Here is a 19636-nt window from a genome sequence, read left to right on the forward strand (position 1 = left end):
ATATTAAAAATAACAAATTACAAAAAGGAAGCAATTTGGCAACAGATTACAGACACTATCAGGAAAATCTTTTACAGCTTTGTTCTATGCATGCAGCTTGACTGGTGTTTCAAGTGGGGATAAAAGATTGAAGACTTGAAAGAGGATAAGGAGTTATCTTAATATCCTGGACAACATTTCTCCCTCATTCAGTCCCATCAAAAACAAATTCACCCTAAAATCATTTCATTTTTGCTTACAGGATTTTCCTGTGTGCAAAATTCCTGGCATGTCCACCGCACACATAAAACAGAATTGGTGTCATTTTAAAAAATATTTTTTTTTATTTTTCACACTATGAACCATATTAATCAAAATAAACACAAACATTTCCCTCTTGAATATACACAGTATCATTTTATCCCCTTTTCCCCCCTCCCTTCCCTCCCTCCTTCCCACCCCCTCCAAACCCATTCAACGTTCAACATATACAATACAATAAACCCATTAAACAATGTCGTCACACAATGAAAATAAACAAGAAAATTGTGTCATCTACTTTTACACACTGGGTCAGCTCATTTCGTCTTCTTCTCATTCTATCATTTTAGGGGGTGGAGGTCGGCAGTAGGCCCTCTCTGTTGTAGTCCATGTACGGTTCCCAAATTTGTTTGAATACTGTGACTTTATTTTTTTAATTATATGTTATTTTTTTCCAATGGAATACATTTATTCATTTCCATGTACTCTCAGGCTCTCTTCTGATTTCCAAGTTGACATTATACATTTATTTGCTACAGCTAAGGCTATCATAATAAATCATTTTTTTGCGTTTCATCCAGTTTGAGGCCTAATTCTTTACTTTTTATATTACTTAGAAGAAAGATCTCTGGATTTTTTGGTATGTTGCTTTTTGTGATTTTATTTAATACCTGATTTAGATCTTCCCAAAACTTTTTCACTTTCTCACGTGCCCAAATTGCATGTACTGTTGTTCCCGTTTCCTTCTTACAGCGAAAACATCTATCTGATACTATTGGGTCCCATTTATTTAACTTTTGGGGCATGATATATAGCCTGTGTAACCAATTATATTGTATCATGCGTAACCTCATATTTATTATATTTCTCATAGTTCCGGAGCTTAGCTTTTCCCGTATTTCATTTTTTATCTTTATGTTTAGATCTTGTTCCCACTTTTGTTTGGGTTTATAGCTTATTTCATCATTTTCTTTCTCTTGCAGCTTGATGTACATGTTTGTTATAAATCTTGTTATTATCATTGTGTCTAATCACATATTCAAAGCTACTTCCTTCTGGTAATCTCAATCGGTGTCATTTTAATGCAACATGAAGCACACTGAGACATCCGGATGATAATATATCAATAAAGTTCCTTCTGATAAATTTGCATCATCTTCATAATTTTTTCATTTTCAACATCCACCTGGCTATGTTCTCTTAGAACCTTTTCGATGTTACTTTCAGTTTCCCACTTTCAGATTTGTGGATGCAATGAGGCAATATTAAAAAAAATGAAATTACTAAGTGAATGCCAGGTGATTTCAGACACATTCATATTTCTTACCAGAACCGTAACCAACTCCTCCTATAAATGGCAGGCATACAAAGCTTCTTTTTTATATGCTGCTTTTGCTAATACTCTGGGTAATAAGTGCCTAACTGAGCCTGTACTTCATTATTCAAAATTAATCAGCAGACAAACCCTTCTCTAAAAACCCTGGGCTGCCCTTTCATGGAACAGGACTTCTCAATATTGCCACTTAGTGGTGATGTTTGAAGACAATAAGCTCACAGGTGAAAAAAAATGTCCTGATAAAATTCCACACAGTGTACAAAATATATCAATTTTTAAATTAAATATAAAATACTATCTCCATTATTTTCCATCACAGGCAAAAATAAGTTTTCTAGTTTGGATCACAGAAAATCTTTTGTTCCAATCAGTGTTAATCAACCACATAAATTGGGGTTACTCTCTGATTTGATATGAAATCCAACACATTTAAATATTTATAATGGGATTTATTTAAATTTGGTAATTAAATCAATCCAGTGTAAGAAAGTGTGCGTGGAAATGCCTTATGACTACACTCAAATATCAGCATGTCAGCACCTCTAGTTACTCAGGAGGTGTAGTGGAAAGCGTGCTGACTGGATGCATCACTGTCTGTTATAGAGCAGCAATGCCTCGGAGCAGAAAGCCCTGAAAAAGGTAATAGACCCAACCCAGTTCATCACAGGCAAGACTCTCTCAACCATTGAGAAAATCTTCCTGGAACACTGCCGTCGGAGAACAGCAGCAATCATCAAGCATCCACATCACCTAGCACATGTTATGTTCTCACTGCTGCCAGCAGGAAAGAGATACGTGTGCCACTAGACTTGTACAACCAAGTTCAGGAACAGTTGCTACCCCTCCACCATCAGACTCCTGAACAACAAACTCAGACTCGATTAAGGTCTCTTACTTTGCACATTATTTATTATCGAATATTCATTTTCTGTATTGCTAGGGAGTTTCTTTCTTTGTTTACGTTTCTCTCTTTTGTACATGTATTTTTTCTTGAGTCTAGTTTTTTTAATACTACTGATAAGTCAAAATTCAGCATCGCCCGCAGGATAAAATAATCTCATAGTTGTATGTGATATCCTGTCTGTCGTCTGACAATAAAACTGAATTTGGAACTTAAATTAAAATAATTAATTTTGTCTCGGATATAATTGTTTATAAAAAGTAAGATGTTGTTTCTAATGCAAATGACAATAGATCATAACACAGATTCTTACAACACACAAGGAGGTGATTCATTCATGGGTATGTCAAGCTTTGGACAAAGATATCTGATTATTCCCACTTTTTAACTTTTTCCAAGTGATTGTGCAATTTTCTTCCCTATTGAACATTATATAAAATCTAGTCCTATCATCCTTTCAACTGGTACATTCCAGTTTTATCTCCATTTTCAAATCTTTCTGAGTTCTAACATGGAGAAAGAACTGATGTATGTTTTTTTTAAATTCCCTTGTTAACTATGAGGTTGTAAAATTACAACTTATTCCTTTGATTGGAAGCAGCACACGAATTGGAAAAACTAACCATAGTACAGTATAAATATTCATTCTTTTAAAATATTGTTAATTATTCTCTCATTTTTCTTACCTCTTTATTACATTTTTTTCTTTAAGTTATAGATTTTATCATTTTATTTTTAACTTTACTCTTCACCAGTATTTATTTGTTTTATTTAGGGAAGTATTTTAATTTTTTTGTGCACAAATGAAGAGCCAGTTCAAAAGTTTTAACTTAACAGTAAACTAAATTTCACCTGTAGAAAGTCCTGCAGTAACTCACAAATAAGTATAACTAATTCAACTTCACCCCATGGTTCATGGAAGGAGTAGTTGTGTTGGTAAGCAGCAGATAAACTTAAGGATTAAAAAGCACTCCAAAATCCTGCACGCTTCAGCTGTAGCAAGATATAAATATTCCTACAGCTTATTAAACTTCACAAATTCATTTCTGCAGTGGTATTCACCAAGCACTTAAAATAGCTTAAATATTTTTTTTGTACTATTGAGGAAAACCAGACAATTCCAAGCAGAAGTGTCCACAAATGTTATTGTACTGTGCATGGCATTATTTTAAAAAAAGCTATGTTTTATTGACTTTTGTGCACTTCTCCTTTCCTTTCATTCACAGAGTAAAATATTATCCTGGCTATTTGTACAACTATTTGTGTAAAACATGCCCCATCTTTTGGACCTACAAATATTTAGAAATTGATGAAGATTTGGTACACTGTAACACTGTGGGGAAAAAAATCAAACAAACTCAGCATTAAAATATATATTAATAGAAAGTCACCATGCCTGCAGACTTTACTGTTTAGCTTAAATATAAAGTAACTGCCTAGTGCAGTACACAAAAGTGCTGGAGAAACTCAGGCCTTTTACTTTCCATGGACGCTGCATGACTTGCTGAGCAGTCACATCTGCACATTTTCTGGTTTATCTCCATTTGGGCAACTGCCTGAATGGTTTTTGGCTGGTTGGGGTATTTTATGAATAAGCTATATTTATTCTTAATTTAAACCAAACAGCAAGCCTAATTTTCCAGATTTATCTATCTATTTTATATCTACCTTTTTTGGGGGTTTTTTTCCCCCCTCAGGACTGCATACTTCTAAGTTAAAATAGCAAAATACTATTAAATTGACAGCAAAATAACAAGAACTTCAATTTAATTTTAATGTTACAAGTAAGAAGAGAAGCAGTCAGGTATAACTACATAAGTCTCAATAATTACCTGGTAATTTAGCCAGGAAGTAGAGAATGCCTCTAAAAAACAAGGCTGAAAAACAAAACAAAAAAGCATAAGAATGGGTCATTGAACTGAACAGGCCCATCCCATCAAATACCATTGACTTTCACCCTAGGGACTCTATCTCGTAGGAGAGCCAAAAAACACAGAGAGGAAAACCTGTTGTCGATATTGAACAATAAATCTTAGCATAAAACTGACAGCGAGGCAGAAGCCAGGAATTCTGATCAAGAGAGTGAGAAGCATTCCATCAAAATAGCAACAGATGATTGTTGAGGCCACACACGAGTTAAAATTATTTGCCTTAATATTATTTTTTAAATCTTTTTACTGGTCCCAGAGTCAGTTTGTTTTTGGGTTCACAAGATGGTGACAGTAAAAGAATTCTTCCAGTTTCTCTGCTAATATCTAAATGGATCTACAAGTGTTTGCCATCAAAATTAAAATCCAGAAAAATGCTTTTTATGCATATTTGAAAAGACCTGGTCAATTTAAGGACAGTCAAGATGTCTTTGTGCTGGGCAGGTCACGACTTATAAATTTGATTGAGTGTTTGGATAAATGACAAAGGTGATTGAAGAGGGGAAGGCAGTGGATATTGTCTGCGTGGACACGAGAAGGCATTTGACAAGTTCTCTCATGAAAGGCTGATCCAGAATGCATGGGATCCAAATTGAATTGATAGTTTGAATTCAGAATTAGCTGGGCAATAGGAAGAGAATTATGGTAGAACTGGTAGAAGTCTGGCTGGAGGCCTGTGACTAGTGGTGCTCAGCATGGTGTTGGTAAAAATAAATGACTTGGATTAAAAAAAAAGTATATGGGTGGGTGAGTAAGTTTGTAGATGATGCAAAGATTAGTGGAGCTGTGGAGAGAGTAGAGGCTATTAAAACAAAATTAGACAGGATGTAAATCAGTAACAGATATGGGCAGAGAAATAGCAGATGGAGTTTAATTAGGATGTGTGAGGGGCCTTCTTCATTTTGGGAAGACATATGTTAGGGGGACATTTACAGCTAATGGCAGGTATTTAAAAACATTAATGTGCAGTGGGATCTAGGAGTTAGTTCCATAAACATTGAAAGTGACCTCACAAATAAATAGGGTGGTAAAGAAGCTACAAGATATGCTTGCCTTCATTGGGCAAGGCATTAAGTTTAAAAAAACAAGGACATCATGAGGCAGTTATGTAAAACTAGTAGGGCTGCACTTGATGTATTGTGTGTAATTCTGGACATCCAACTATAGGAAAGATGTGCAAGCTTTGGACAAGATACAGAAGATGCTTACCAAGATGTTGCTTGGATTAAAAGGAATTAACGAAAAGAAGAGTTTAGACAAACTTGGAGTGCAAAGCTGAGGGGAGACTTGATAGAACTTTAGAAAATTATGAGAGCCCTTGTTTGTGTGGACAATCACTATTGTTTTTCAGGAAAAAAATGTCTCAAACTAAAGGTTATACATTTAAGATGTGGGTTGGGTGATGAGTGTAAAGGAGATGCGCTGGGCAAGTTTTTTTTTACTCAGGATTATAGGTGCCTGGAGCAGACTCACAGGAGTAGTGGTAGAAGAAGATCAAACAGCAGCATTTAAAAGGCTTCTAGACTGATATGGAAATATTCAAGGAATAGAGGGATATATATCAAGTTCAAGGATCAAATATTTAGTTTAACTGGGGCATCATGGTCAGTGTAGACATGTGGACCAAGGGGCCTGTTCCTGTGTTCTGTGCAAATACTGCTAAATCATTTCACAAATATTCTTTTTTTTTAAAGAGTTGCAATGGCCAACAAGTCCAAGCCACCCAAATACATCAGTTAACCTACAAAGCCTGTACATTTTTGGAGGATAGGAGGAAACTGGAACACCCGGAGAAAACCCATGCAGGTCACACGGAGAACATGCAGGCTCCTTACAAACAGCATCAGATTTGAATCCAGGTCACGGGTACTGTAATAGCGCTGCACAAACCACTATGCCACCCTATTATATTTCATATTACAAAATTCAGACAAATCTGTAATTTAAAATGATGACCAAGAATGAAAAATTGGGCAAAACACTGGCAAAGTCAGACATGGATTTAAAGAGAAAAGAAGAGGGTGGTCCATATTCCCTTATTAGCCAATCACATACCCTAATAGTGACTGTATCCAGATACTCGTGATGTAGCCAAATAGACAGGTCCAAAACTGCATGGACTCCTGGTAGAATCACCAACCCAAGAGCAATCTACAGTTGCACGTGATGTCTCAATCTAATTTGATTGCTTGCTGCTCTGAAATTTAAACAACCGAACTTATCACTGAAGATTTTTTACCCTTAATTGATCTTATGAATAATTTATATATTTCTTCAAAGCAATAATAAAAAGTAGGATTGCTAGCTTCCATATTTGCAAGGTGATGCACTCTCAGTTCCTACTTTCCATTTTGCATTCCAAATACTAATTAACAATTTAAAAATGAGAAAGATATTGGAAAGCTATTCAATACTTTTCATGGAGTCTTTAAATCACACATTTCAACAGCATCTTTCACACCTTTTCCATGTTGATCCAAATGTTCTTTACAGCCAATAAGATCATTTTGAAATGTAGTTATCGTTGTAAAGTAACAACCATGGTCAAATAATTTGGATTCAACAAACTCCCACAAGTAATAATTGGGTAAAATAAAGCTTGATGATTTTTTTAAGTAAATGATGATTGATTGAGAAATATTGACCAGGAAGATACTCATCATTTCATCATTAACATTTTCTCTAAAAAATGGTGCCCTCTCAGTATTGCCAAGTATGATGGTCCAGAGTTGTGTACTCAAGTCTCTTGAATGGGATTTGAACCTACACTTGATGGCATGATGGTTAATGACTGAGCCACAGCCAATGCATATCCATTTAAAATTTGACTACATTCAGTAGGTAGTAACGTGCAGTATACTGCATTATCTGAACACGCAGAGCACATTTCAGCTGATCTTCTCATTTGAAAACTGCAATTCATAGATATGTTGTACAAATTCAATAAGGAGCTTGCTCGAGAACACACATTCTACAACCCATGTGTTCAAGACTTCGCAATGGCCCTCAAGGCTGCATCTGAAACAAGCATAAACTGTTCACAACTGTCAAATATGGAGGCCCAGGCTTGGTTGAAGCTTTAGTCCTAAAATTAAGATTCCCAGAATACAACTGGCTGCTTCATGCTGATGAAGCCAAAAGAAAAGAGGACATGTTTAAGCTGAGAGGAAGAAGAGAGTCTGAGAGGAAAGCATTTTACACAGAGAATGGTTGATATCTGTTAAAGGAGGTGGTTAAATCAGATACAATCATTTAGACAGGTCGTTGAATAGGCAAGGAAGAGGAGGAAATGCCATGCAGGCAAATAGGATTAGTGTAGATGGGCAAAAGCACTGGCATGATGGGTCAAATACTCCATTTCTGTGATAGATTGAACAAGTACGCTACTTTAAGGGGAATGGTTCTACTCATAAATACAACCCAATTTAACTGTCTTCAGTGAAACTGTCTATTCACTATCTTCAGTGAAACTGTAGCTCCAACTTCATGAAATTTCTTTGGCTTGGCTTCGCGGACGAAGATTTATGGAGGGGGTAAAAGTCCACGTCAGCTGCAGGCTCGTTTGTGGCTGACAAGTCTGATGCGGGACAGGCAGACACGGTTGCAGCGGTTGCAGGGGAAAATTGGTTGGTTGGGGTTGGGTGTTGGGTTTTTCCTCCTTTGTATTTTGTCAGTGAGGTGGACTCTGCGGTCTTCTTCAAAGGAGGTTGCTGCCTGCCGAACTGTGAGGCGGCAAGATGCACGGTTTGAGGCGATGTCAGCCCACTGGCGGTGGTCAATGTGGCAGGCACCAAGAGATTTCTTTAGGCAGTCCTTGTACCTCTTCTTTGGTGCACCTCTGTCACAGTGGCCAGTGGAGAGCTCGCCATATAACACGATCTTGGGAAGGCGATGGTCCTCCATTCTGGAGACGTGACCCACCAAGCGCAGCTGGATCTTCAGCAGCGTGGACTCGATGCTGTCGACCTTACTTCATGAAATATACAAAGTACAAATCACAGCTTTTTTTCCCCATTAAATAACCACATCACTGCTCACAAATTTATCTTCCTTTTCGTGCCAAGGATATGTAGTGCCATATAAAGAATGGGTGTGGGACTGCAGGGGTACATGCTCAATTTAAGGTGACTGTAATTTAGACTATTTGATAGTAAAACATACAGTACTAGAAATAGGCATCATGGGACATTTGTTTTACCTGCTTTCAATCTAATTTACAACAGCATAAAAAATCCACAGCAGGATTATAAAGTAAGATTGTTCCAGTGAAGAGAAGGACCAGAATGTGTTAACATGTTTGCATGTTACAGAATATACTGAATTGTGGACAGAAAGCTTATTAAAGTGGATGGGGTAAAATGAGTGATCTTACCACCTTGAGGTGCTCCATCGCAGCATTTAACATAACGAAACATTCATTGTAGCCATGAGTAAACTAGACAAAGAAAGTACAAGTCAGCAGTGTTAGTTTAGGAGCCCATAGGGCATTGCTTCTGATCTGCTGAACTTGCTCCAGGATTGCAGGCAATTAATGGTTTAACCTTGCATTAATGGTTACTCTTCAGGCAATTAGATCACAATCCTTTACAATAATTCATTTCCTAATCCTCTGTGTTTTCCTGATGAAATGCAATGTTCTTTAAAGATTTCAAGTCAAGTGAAAACCCATCAGCACATAGGATGGCTCCAGTCACACTTGCTTTTTAAATCCATACAAATTCTATTTTGCTGCTGGCCTTACACAGACAAGGTCAAAAAATAGGTTCTAATTTTTTTTTGTTATTGATTTTAATCTTGATCTGCGATGTCTGTCTACCAAAACATTGCAATCTGTGTAAATTCAAATAAGAACTACCTGTGTCAAATTTGATAGCTGCACTGTTTATCTCACTGTACATGATTTAAGAAATCCCTCAGGCTCAGGAAATAAACAGCAATATGTCCGATTATAACAGCTTATCTCACCCTGTTATCCCTCTGAGCGATGGTCAGAGTACATTTCTTTTTCATAGCATAAAAACAACATAGTATCAACATATTTTAACAACATTGTTTTACAGCAGTATTTCACCCAGAATGACAGCTCTTTTTTAAAACATTTCTGCATTAACTCATTGAGTCCCAGATGATTCCAAGCAACATGCAGAGGTCAATGTAAATTTGTCAATAATCTTGCAGTCAGTTTTAATTGCGAATGTATTCCTGCATGTAAGAACTGAAAGAGAAAGCACAAAATCAGTTTTGTTACATGGAACAATAGGATGGAATCACATCTGCTACTTATTGTATGAACATTCAGTGATTGATTAGGATTGGGGTATTGGGAGTGAAACATGAATTCTGCAGACTCTGTGATTGTAGTCAAAACACGGAAATGCAGGGGGATCTCAGCCAGTCTCGCAGAGTCAATAGGAGGTAAAGGTATATTACTGATGTTTCGGGCCTTAAGGTGTGAGATATTAATGAGTCTTCTTCCCTTCTGATAATGATGCATTAGTTCTGCATTTCCAGCACTTCTGGTTTCCTTTTTGGACTTCGCATGTTCGCATTTTACTTTTCATCTTTTTCTTTTAAGTTCTCGAGTACAATTCAACATATAGACTCTGTTTTGTGAATCAATGAAAATATCCCTTTCCACTTATCTGTGAATCACTGAGTCTACAATTCATTAATATATACATTAAATAGAGTGAAGTAATTACAGTTAATCCTAGTAGATTAGATTTTTAAAAAATCATTTACTTAGGTGACTCTCCATCGAATTAAAAACAAAATGATGAAGTTGAATTTTTATTTATAATGTCACACTGTAATAGAAGTGAGAAAAACAGCAGTTTGCATGGCACTTCCAAATGACTGACTTGTTTCCATTGGTAATGTTATCATGTAAGGAGATCTTATGATTTAGGTATGAAGCAGAACAAGAGTGATGAGTTTAATGTCAAAAAAAGTAATACAATGTAGAGGTGCCCTAAAATTCTTACTTGGAGGGGGGGGGGGAGAAAAAGTCACTGTAAATGTGTGAAAAAGAAAAAGTGTATATCGTGGCTAATGTGATTTATGGTGTGAAAAATAAAAAATTTTAAAAAAAAAAAAATTCTTACTTGGTGCAGCCAAACATGATATACTGATTACAATAGTATACATTGTTTGGTATTACGCCAAAACCCTGGGAAATTTCTGCAAGTGTGTGGTGGAAAGTGCATTGACCGGCTACATCATGGTCTGGTATGGGAACAAAAATACCCCTGAGCATAAGGCCCTCCAAAATATAGTAGACACAGCCCAAGACATTACAAGCAAAACCCTTCCCACTATTGAGTACATCTACAGGGTAGATTGCTGTCAGAGGGTAACAGCAATCATCAAAGACCCTCACCACCCAGCACACACTCTGTTCTCACTGGTGCCATCAGAAAAGAGGTACAGGTGCCACAAGACTTGCACCACCAGATTCAAGAACAGCTGCTACCCCTCCACCATCAAAGTCTTCTAAATCATTCAGAGACTCATTTAAGGACTCTTACTTGCGCACTTGATTGATTTTCTTTGCTCTCTCTGTATTGCACACAGTTTGTTTACATTTGTTATCTGTTTACAATTTTTTTTAACATGCTTACACTGTGTACAGTTTATTTTTTGCACTACCAATGAATCATAATTCGGCCACGCCCACAGAAAAAAGGAATCTCATGTGATGTCATGTCTGACAATAAATCTGAAATCTGTTACCAGTGATATGCCATGATAAAAAAAATATAATCAATATAAAAGGATAAATAGATAAATATTCACAGTTGAGTTAGTGCAAGTAAAAAGTGAAATTTCAATCATGCAAAATACTTGTTTTGTGGTCCTGGACTAGTTTATACTTAGTATTGGATAGTATGGGGAGGATCAAGAGCCAGATTTTTTTTTAAATGCTTCTGAAGCAAGAGGCACTGGACTTTGGCCTTCTGTAGCTGGTGCCTGAAGATAGTGGCGACAAAAGATTGTAACTAGGTTTATGGGGGCCATTATGAGGTTGGCTGTCATAGAACCATAGAACATTACAGCACAGAAAAAGACCTCTTCAGCCCTTTTATCCCATGCCGTAACTTTTTTTTTGCCTCGTTCTCGTCCATAGTACCTCTCCCATCCATGTACCTGTCCAAATTCCTCTTAAATATAAAAATTGAACCCACATTTACCACTTCAGCTGGAAGCTTGTTACACATCCCCACCACTCTCCATGTTAAGAAGTTTCCCCTCATGTTCCCACTAAACTTTTCCCCTTTCATTCTTAACCCATATCCTCTGGTTTGTATCTCACCTACCCTCAGAGGAAAAAGCCTATCTACATTTACTCTATCTATCCCCCTCATAATTTTAAATACCTCTATCAAATTTCCCCTCATTCTTCTATGCTCTAGGGCAGGGGTGTCAAACTCAAATTCACAGAGGGCCAAAATTAAAAACTTGGACTAAGTCGAGGGTCGAACTAAATATTTATTGAAAATTTTCAACAACATATGCATGTTTTCTCTCAACATATGTAATGTTAATCTTTTTCTTATTAAAATAAATGTTTAATAATAGTTTTGGTTAAACTCTTTCCATAAGAAACATTAACAAATAAGAAATAAAATATTCAATAAATAATATTTCTCTCTAGCCTTTAAGCTCCTTTTAAATGTATTGTTTTTCACAACCCAACAAGTCAAAAAAATAACAACTTGCTTCAATGAAAATCCAATCTTTCAACTATGAACAGTCCAAAGTTGACCAAAGAAAATATTAATCCAAGCTTAGCTTGCTACACTGTGATTTACTCTGATGCACCTGGGTTTAAACCAGATACTTGGCATCTCTTCTTAGATGCAAGTTCATCAAACTCTGGTGTCAGACTCTGAGCTGAGGAAATCCTCAGGACTGAATGAAGGTGCTCGTCAGTAAGACGACTCCTGTGTGGTGTTTTGTTTATCTTCATCAAAGAGAAGAGTTGTTCGCAGAGATACGTGCTGCCGAACATTGACAACATTTGAGCAGCTTGTGTACGGAGTTGGGGCACTGCGTCGGGAAGGAACTGTGGGAACTGCACAGCACCGACAGAGTCATACTTTGACTTGAGTGTGTCATTACACTGAAGCTCAATCAGCTCCATTTGGAGGTTGGTTGGAGCACTTGTCACGTCAACCGCAAACGGATTGCTGAGTAGTTCAAATCTGCATTTCTGGGCTTCAAAGTCAGCAAATCGTCGGGAAAACTCCGCACGAAGTACGCTTAGTTTTTCAGCAAACTCTGCACTGGGCAACACGGCAGGTGAGATCTGTTCTTTCATAATTTGGCAGCACAGAAAATGAGTCATGTTTCCCTGCAGCATCTGAGTTTCCCACAAGCACAACTTGGTTCTAAAAGCCCTCACTGCACTGTACATATCTGTAATGATGTGCCCTCGTCCCTGAAGCTGCAGGTTTAGTGCATCGAGATGGCTCACGATGTCACACAGGGATGCCAGTTCACATTGAAACTTTTTATCCCTGAGCTCTTTTGTATCTTTGCCTTTGCTCTCCATAAACAGAAATATTTCTTCACGCAGCTCAAAGCATCTCTTCAGTACTTTTCCTCGGCTAAGCCATCGCACCTCTGTGTGATAGGGCACGTCTCCGTATTCTGACCCTAACTCCTCCAGAAAGGACTTGAACTGGCGGTGATTTAAACCTTTGGCTCTTATGAAGTTAACTACTCGAGTTACAGTGTTCATAATATACTCCGTTTTCAAGGCTTTGCCACACAAGGCTTCCTCGTGGATTATGCAGTGGTAAACTGTAAGCTCACCTGCATGATTCTCCCGCATCTTCTCCCGAATCCTGCCCACCAGTCCATTTTTCCGACCACGCATCGCAGGTGCACCATCTGTCGTTAGTCCCACAAATTTATCCCAAGGCAGCATCATTTCATTGAGACATTTGGACACCTCCTCGAAGATTTCTTTTCCTGTGGTTGTGCCATGCATGGATTTTAATCCTAAAAGTTCCTCTGTAACGGAAAGTTTCGTGTCCACTCCACGGATGAATATTGATAGCTGGGCAGTATCTGATGTGTCGCTGCTCTCGTCTACAGCAAGTGAGTATGCCATAAAATCTTTCCCCTTCTCCTTTAGTTGTTCTTGTAGATTAGTAGCAAGCTCACAAGCACGCGCAGCCACGGTGTTTCTGCTCAGGCTCACATTTAAAAACGTTTGCTTTTTATCTGGGCAAATGACATCGCAATCTTTGAGCAGGCATTTTTTAACAAACTCTCCCTCCGTAAAGGGCCTGGCTGATTTGGCGATCTCTGCGGCCACAATAAAACTAGCCTTTACAGAAGCCTCACTTTGGGATTCTGCTTTGGTGAACATAGTTTGCTGTAAAACCAGACTTTTTTTCATCTCCTCCACCTTCTGGAGCTTTTGCTTCTCGTTCAGATCCTTATACCTGTCCTGGTGTTTTGTTTCATAGTGTCGTTTTATGTTATATTCTTTAACCGCAGACACACTGGCTCCACACACAAGACAAACAGGTTTGTCTTTTAAAATGATGAACATATAGTGAGCCTCCCACCTGTCTTAAAAGGTCCTGTTTTCTATCTTTCGTTTGGCCATTTTTTGTAAGGGGTTTATTAGATGTGAGTTAGGCAACAGGACCTCGCAGATGTTAATGAAAATAAACAGAGGAGGTGGGGGCGCCAACGCATTTGCAAAGCATTCTGGGATTCAATTCAAATTCAATTCAAATAGCTTTATTGTCATTGTACAAAATATACAACGAGATTAAAAGACAGCAGTTCAAGGTTACCTAATGCAGCAACTCAACCACAGACAGCACCAGGGAAGTTAAATAAACAAAAAAAAATGCCGCAGTTCTTAACATAAAGGTCATCAACCACCTGACGTTCCAGCTCGTCCATTTTGCCTGCCAAGGATCGCACGTTGCCGAGAAGCATGCCAGGGAGCGGAGGTCTGCAGGGAGCCCTCCCCAGCCCAGCCAGCAGGCCCGAGCGGCATCCCCCCCCCAGCCCCCTCTCCCTCCTCCGCCCCCGCCTCCGGCCGCCGCAACCGCCGCCAACAACCCAAAGAGTCCCCGCTGATCTTGCCATCTCACCGGAAATACCGTGAGAGCGGTGGAACTCGTCTGCGACCTCCACCCCAGCGGAAAGTTCGATGACCAGCAGCACCCGCCCACAGATGAAGCTCAAGGAGACACGGAGGTGACCCACCACGTCCAGCCACATGGAGCTAGGCGGCGGGTCCGTTGTAGCTAGGAGGCGGGTCCGTTGGAGCTAGGCGGCGGTTCCTTTGGAGCTAGGCGGCGGGTCCATTGTAGCTAGGCGGCGGGTCCGTTGTAGCTAGGCGGCAGGTCCATTGTATCGGCGCCGCTGTGAATATCTAATTAACTTTCCCGTTAACTATATCGGTGTACTGCTGTGCCTGCTGTGGAAGTGCTAAAAACTACTACAGTAGTGCTTGCTGCTGTGCATGTGCTATACTTGCGCGGCGGCCAGCGGGCCAACTCTAATATATATTTAATATGATCTTGCGGGCCAAATATAATTATATCACGGGCCAAATTTGGCCCGCGGACCAGAGTTTGACATGTGTGCTCTAGGGAATAAAGTCCTAACCTCTAACTCAGTTCCTGAAGTCGGGGCAACATCCTAGTAAATCTTCTCTGCGCTCTTTGTATTTTATTGATATCTTTCCTGTAGTTAGATGACCAAAACTGCGCACAATATTCCAAATTTGGCTTCCCCAATGTCTTATATAACTTTAACATAACATCCCAACTCCTGTACTCAATCCTTTGATTTATGAAGGCAATATGCCAAAAGCTCTTTGTACAACCCTATCCACCAGTGACACGACTTTCAGGGAATTATGTATCTGTATTCCCAGATCCCTCTACTCTACCGCACTCCTCAGTTCCCTACCATTTACTGTGTATGTCTTTTCTTGATTTGTCCTTCCAAAATGCAACACCTCACACTTGTCTGTATTAAATTCCATCTGCCATTTTTCAGCCCATTTTTACAGCTGGTTCAGATCCCCCTGCAAGCTTTGAAAACCTTCTTTGTTTTCCAAAACACCTCCACTCTTAGTGTTGTAGCGGCCTGCCACCGCAAAGATTGAGCCGGCACATCGCATGGCACGCACAGTAATAAACAGCAGCATAACACACCATAACACATCCCTTAACACAGCGCAGTTGAAAGCTAGAACAGTACAAGACCAGCAGCCCTAAAATGGCACTGGCCAAGCTGCCCAGCTAACAAATCAATAACAGGCTGGGGAAGAAGAGTATTCACATGTTCCCATCTGCTATTGTTATTCTTGAGGCTGATGTCAGCCAATGAAACAAACGGCGGGAATTTCAACTGTATAAAAGGAGCCTTTCCAGCCTCAATACATCTCAGAGCTTAACCTCCCACACTGCGAGTGTATGTGTTTCTTTGTAGCAGTCAGCAACAGTGTCTACTTGAAGCAGCATGTCTTCACTGGGCGATCATAGACGCAAGATAAGATAATAAGTTTATTGTTGTGCATTGTACATTTTACAATCCACATATGCACCAACATTCTTATATGCTGCAGCTATACAAGTACTTTCTTTAAAACAATTACAATAGTATACATTGAATTAAATGGAGAATATTTATAAAAGAAAGATAATTAATAATATTCACAGTGTGAGGAAAAAAGTGTTGTTACAATGATGCAGACAGATCTTTCCGTAGTCCGAGGATAATTTATGTTTAGAATAATCCGCGCAAGTTCAAGAGTCAAATAACTGTGGGGGGAGGGGGGGAGCAACTCTTGAATCTAGAGGTGCTGGACTTCAGGTTTCTGTACTTTCCACCTGAAGATTGCAGCAAGAAGAGGTTGTGACCAGTGTGATGCTGGCTGCCTTCGATGGACTTGGCTAGATTTGTCACCTTCTGCAGCTTTCTGCATTCCTGGGCACTCGAGTTCCTAAACCAGATTGTGATGCAACCAGTCGGTACACTTTGTATAGTCTTTTCAGTGATCATTGAATGGGCAGAGAAGTATGGCCTTGACATTCAATGAATTGACCATGGATGAGTAAACATCTTGGGATTCATAGACTGAAATCTCAATGATAACAGCATAAATGCTGTGGCTGCTAAAGCGGAACAAAAGTTGGGTTTTCTGCAATGACTGCTGGATCTCCTGTTTCCTTAGAGCACCTTCACCTTTCACAAGAGACAGCAGGAGTCTGAAAAATTTTGATGCTCTTTTCTAGAAGGTGTACTGCATTGACACTCAAGAAGGATACTTTATAAATGTCCAACCCTTGCTTTAACACCCACTTTCTTCTCTTCATGTCATTCTATGCCAGCTCTATGAACCATCAACAGAATGTATAGCTGAAGAACATACCACCTAGAATGTTTGCAGTTGTAGGTTTCAACATTTCTTCATCTAGAAGAACTTGAATGACAGATTCACAGGAATATCACCAGGCTCCTTTACGAGTCACATGCCATCCGGACAAATATTGACTCTGGACATGGTCTACAAGATCTCCTATAAATTACACTCTGGCACTACTCCAGTTTTTAGAAAGAGTACAAAATGTTATGCAAACAAGGCAAGTTAAACAATTTCTAATCAGTTAGCAAAGTCTGATTCATTTACACTGTCATAATGTACTGCATTTTAATGTACCTGCAGGCTCAGATGATGCAGTTCAAATAATGTCACTTATGTTTTTCACACAGCTGCTGCATTCCAGGAAATTATTCCCAATTTCCCAGAACATGGTCTCATTCTCATTCTGACATTTTACCTCCTCGACCCTTAGTTATTTTCAAGTATAGCCTGCACTCTAAACTGAACTGCAGGCGATCCGTGAACAACTGGCTAATGAATAGGATGCCCAGCCTCCTTATATACCTCATTTCAGGTATTCTGTCTAAACTCACGGTGTGCTACAAATATTTGGAGTTTTGGTCATTCCTGTATGAACACCACCACCCGGAAGGTAGGGAGACACTTCAGAATGGAAAAAAATCACGCAAGTTCAATGTAAAGAACATAATAGTTAATGGAAAGTAACTTCCCCAGCAGCTGAGATAGATATGTTGGCTTGTGATCTTTGTGACCTTTCTGGGATCCATATTAACTATTTGCAGAGAATCAGGAGTCTGAACCAGACAGTAATTATATTGACCATGTTGAATACCATTATATCTGACTGATATAATGAAGTTGGGACACAAATTAGGCCAAAGGGTAAACTTTGTGCATTGAATTACTTGGACAAAAATGCTGCAGAAACGTATGCAGAGATTTGACTGTTAGATCATGTATATTTAACTTGTCAAAATGACAACTTCATTTTCTGATGGAAGAAAATTAAGTAATTATCTGCTGAAAGTAAACATCTTTCTACCCAATTGCAAAGCAACAGTTTATTAATTAATCTGGCTGTTTATAAGAAAAAAATGTCATACATAATTTTATAATTGTTCTGATTTTTTTTTGTTCATTTTATGAGATATGTAGCAAACAGGATGTACTGCAACCAACTCATTTGAAACATCTCAAAGAACACTACAAAATTGATGACTATTAGGTATTGAACACTACATTGAACTTTATGAATATCAGTCAAAGATGGGAGTCAACCATTTCCTTCCCTATGTAACATTTTGATCAACTGGATAAACACATTTCTAGAAAACTCAGATTATCTGAATCTATTGGAATAATCAATTATTGTTGAACTCATATAAGGCAATTGTGAACAGGTGCAAGCCCAGCACTGATCCCCGTGGCGCTCCATTCACCGCTTATTGTTAGTAACAGAAATATCTATTATCCCTATTCTTTACCTTTTCTTGGTTAACCAATTGTCTATCCGTGTTCTAACTTGTAAAAGGTCCAGTTCAATTAATTTCTTCCTGATCCGCAGTGATTCCTAGGCAAGCATTTACAGCCTTATTGACAAATCCCACAATGTCCTCTCTTATCTACCCTGATCTCTCTACACATTATCCTCCAGCCAAAACCATTTGAGATAACAACACTCTTCATGCCTGATCCTCTGCTTACTCCCAAATTTAAAAGCTCCATTAATGCAAGTCCTGCCCTATGATGCCAATATTCTAAACTTTGGAAGGATACGTTAACTGTTGGTATTGCTGCCACCAAGTTAGAATGATGCAAAGAAAATGAGCCAGCCTTTCTATACTTCATGAAATTATCAACTCCAGATGAAGATCCATCATGTTAATGCCAATTAAAAGTGAATTATTTAGGTTAGAATCAAAGTATTATAGAAAATAGGAGTAGGAGAAGGCAATTCTGGCCTTCAAACCTGCTCCCCCATTTAACATGATCATGGCTGATACTATGACTTCAGTGCCCTATTTCTGCCTTCTCTCCAGATCCCTCAATCCCTTTAACCATAAGGGCCACATTCAACTTCTTTTTAAATATATCAAACAACCCTCAACAACGTTCCATGGCAAGGAGTTTGATAAGTTCACAACTCTCTGGAGGGAATACAACTTTTTAAAAAATTTAAATCTAAATTAAAACATTTAGACTTATAGCAGAGTAACAGGCCCATTTCAGCTTATGAGCCCTTGTGACCCAATTAACTTAAAACCCCCAGTATACTTTGAAAGGTGGGAGGAAACAGGAGCCCCCAGTAAAACCCATGCAGACACGGGGAGAATGTACAAACTACCTTCAGACAGCACAGGATTTGAACCCTGGTCCTGATTACTGGTGCTGTAACAGTGTTGTGTTCATGCTATGTTAACCTGAGGTTTCACCTCAGCTCAGTCCTAAATGACTCACCCCTTATCAGAGAATAACTATTATGGACTGTGACGATTTTGTTTTTTGACTGGACTGAATTTACTGCTGGAGATTTGACAAATGTAGTAGCACTAAGCTATCACTAGGAAATTTTAACAACTGTCAAAGCATAGGAACCAGGCTCTAGAAGTCCTTGGGCTTGCAGGAGAGCAAGCCTGTAGCCACTAACCTCTCTCTACCAATTGAGAGAGCTGGAGGCAGCGCTGGGCAGTTTAAAAACCCCAGTGTGCTAGTTCTGGAGAGGTTCATTGGTGGAGTGTGCAGGACTAACCAGGCCTCTCCTGTCCCCTTTCAAGGAGGAGGACTCATGTGCCAGAAGGGCTCTACTGAACCCTAAGGAGGGTTTTGGAGGGTCACCTGACCAC

The 19636-nt window shown here is 39.0% G+C and overlaps 1 protein-coding gene and 1 long non-coding RNA gene across 10 annotated transcripts in view; one reads left to right on the plus strand and one right to left on the minus strand.

Moving 5' to 3' along the window:
• Nucleotides 1-447: 447 nt before the first annotated feature.
• LOC138751515 (uncharacterized) lies at nucleotides 448-19213 on the minus strand. Of its 2 annotated transcripts, XR_011350021.1 has the most exons (6): nucleotides 19138-19213; nucleotides 9477-9620; nucleotides 8778-8840; nucleotides 6461-6602; nucleotides 4310-4354; nucleotides 448-1474 (listed from the first exon to the last, which is right to left on the minus strand). It is a non-coding gene; the product is annotated as an uncharacterized lncRNA (long non-coding RNA). The 2 variants fall into 2 exon arrangements; XR_011350020.1 differs by having other exon boundaries at nucleotides 8778-9620.
• Nucleotides 17131-19636, plus strand: part of LOC138751514 (uncharacterized) — a 95990-nt gene continuing 93484 nt past the window's right edge. For 2 of the 8 annotated variants that reach the window (XR_011350012.1, XR_011350011.1), the window contains exon 1: nucleotides 17131-17424. The gene's annotated coding sequence lies outside the window, so the exon portion shown is untranslated. Of the gene's footprint in view, nucleotides 17425-17972; nucleotides 18019-19636 lie in introns of those variants that run through there. The other 6 variants (XR_011350016.1, XR_011350013.1, XR_011350017.1 and 3 more) reach the window with 6 other exon arrangements.

Source organism: Narcine bancroftii, chromosome 1 (genome assembly GCF_036971445.1).
Source record: "Narcine bancroftii isolate sNarBan1 chromosome 1, sNarBan1.hap1, whole genome shotgun sequence".
In the NCBI taxonomy this organism is placed as follows: domain Eukaryota; kingdom Metazoa; phylum Chordata; class Chondrichthyes; order Torpediniformes; family Narcinidae; genus Narcine; species Narcine bancroftii.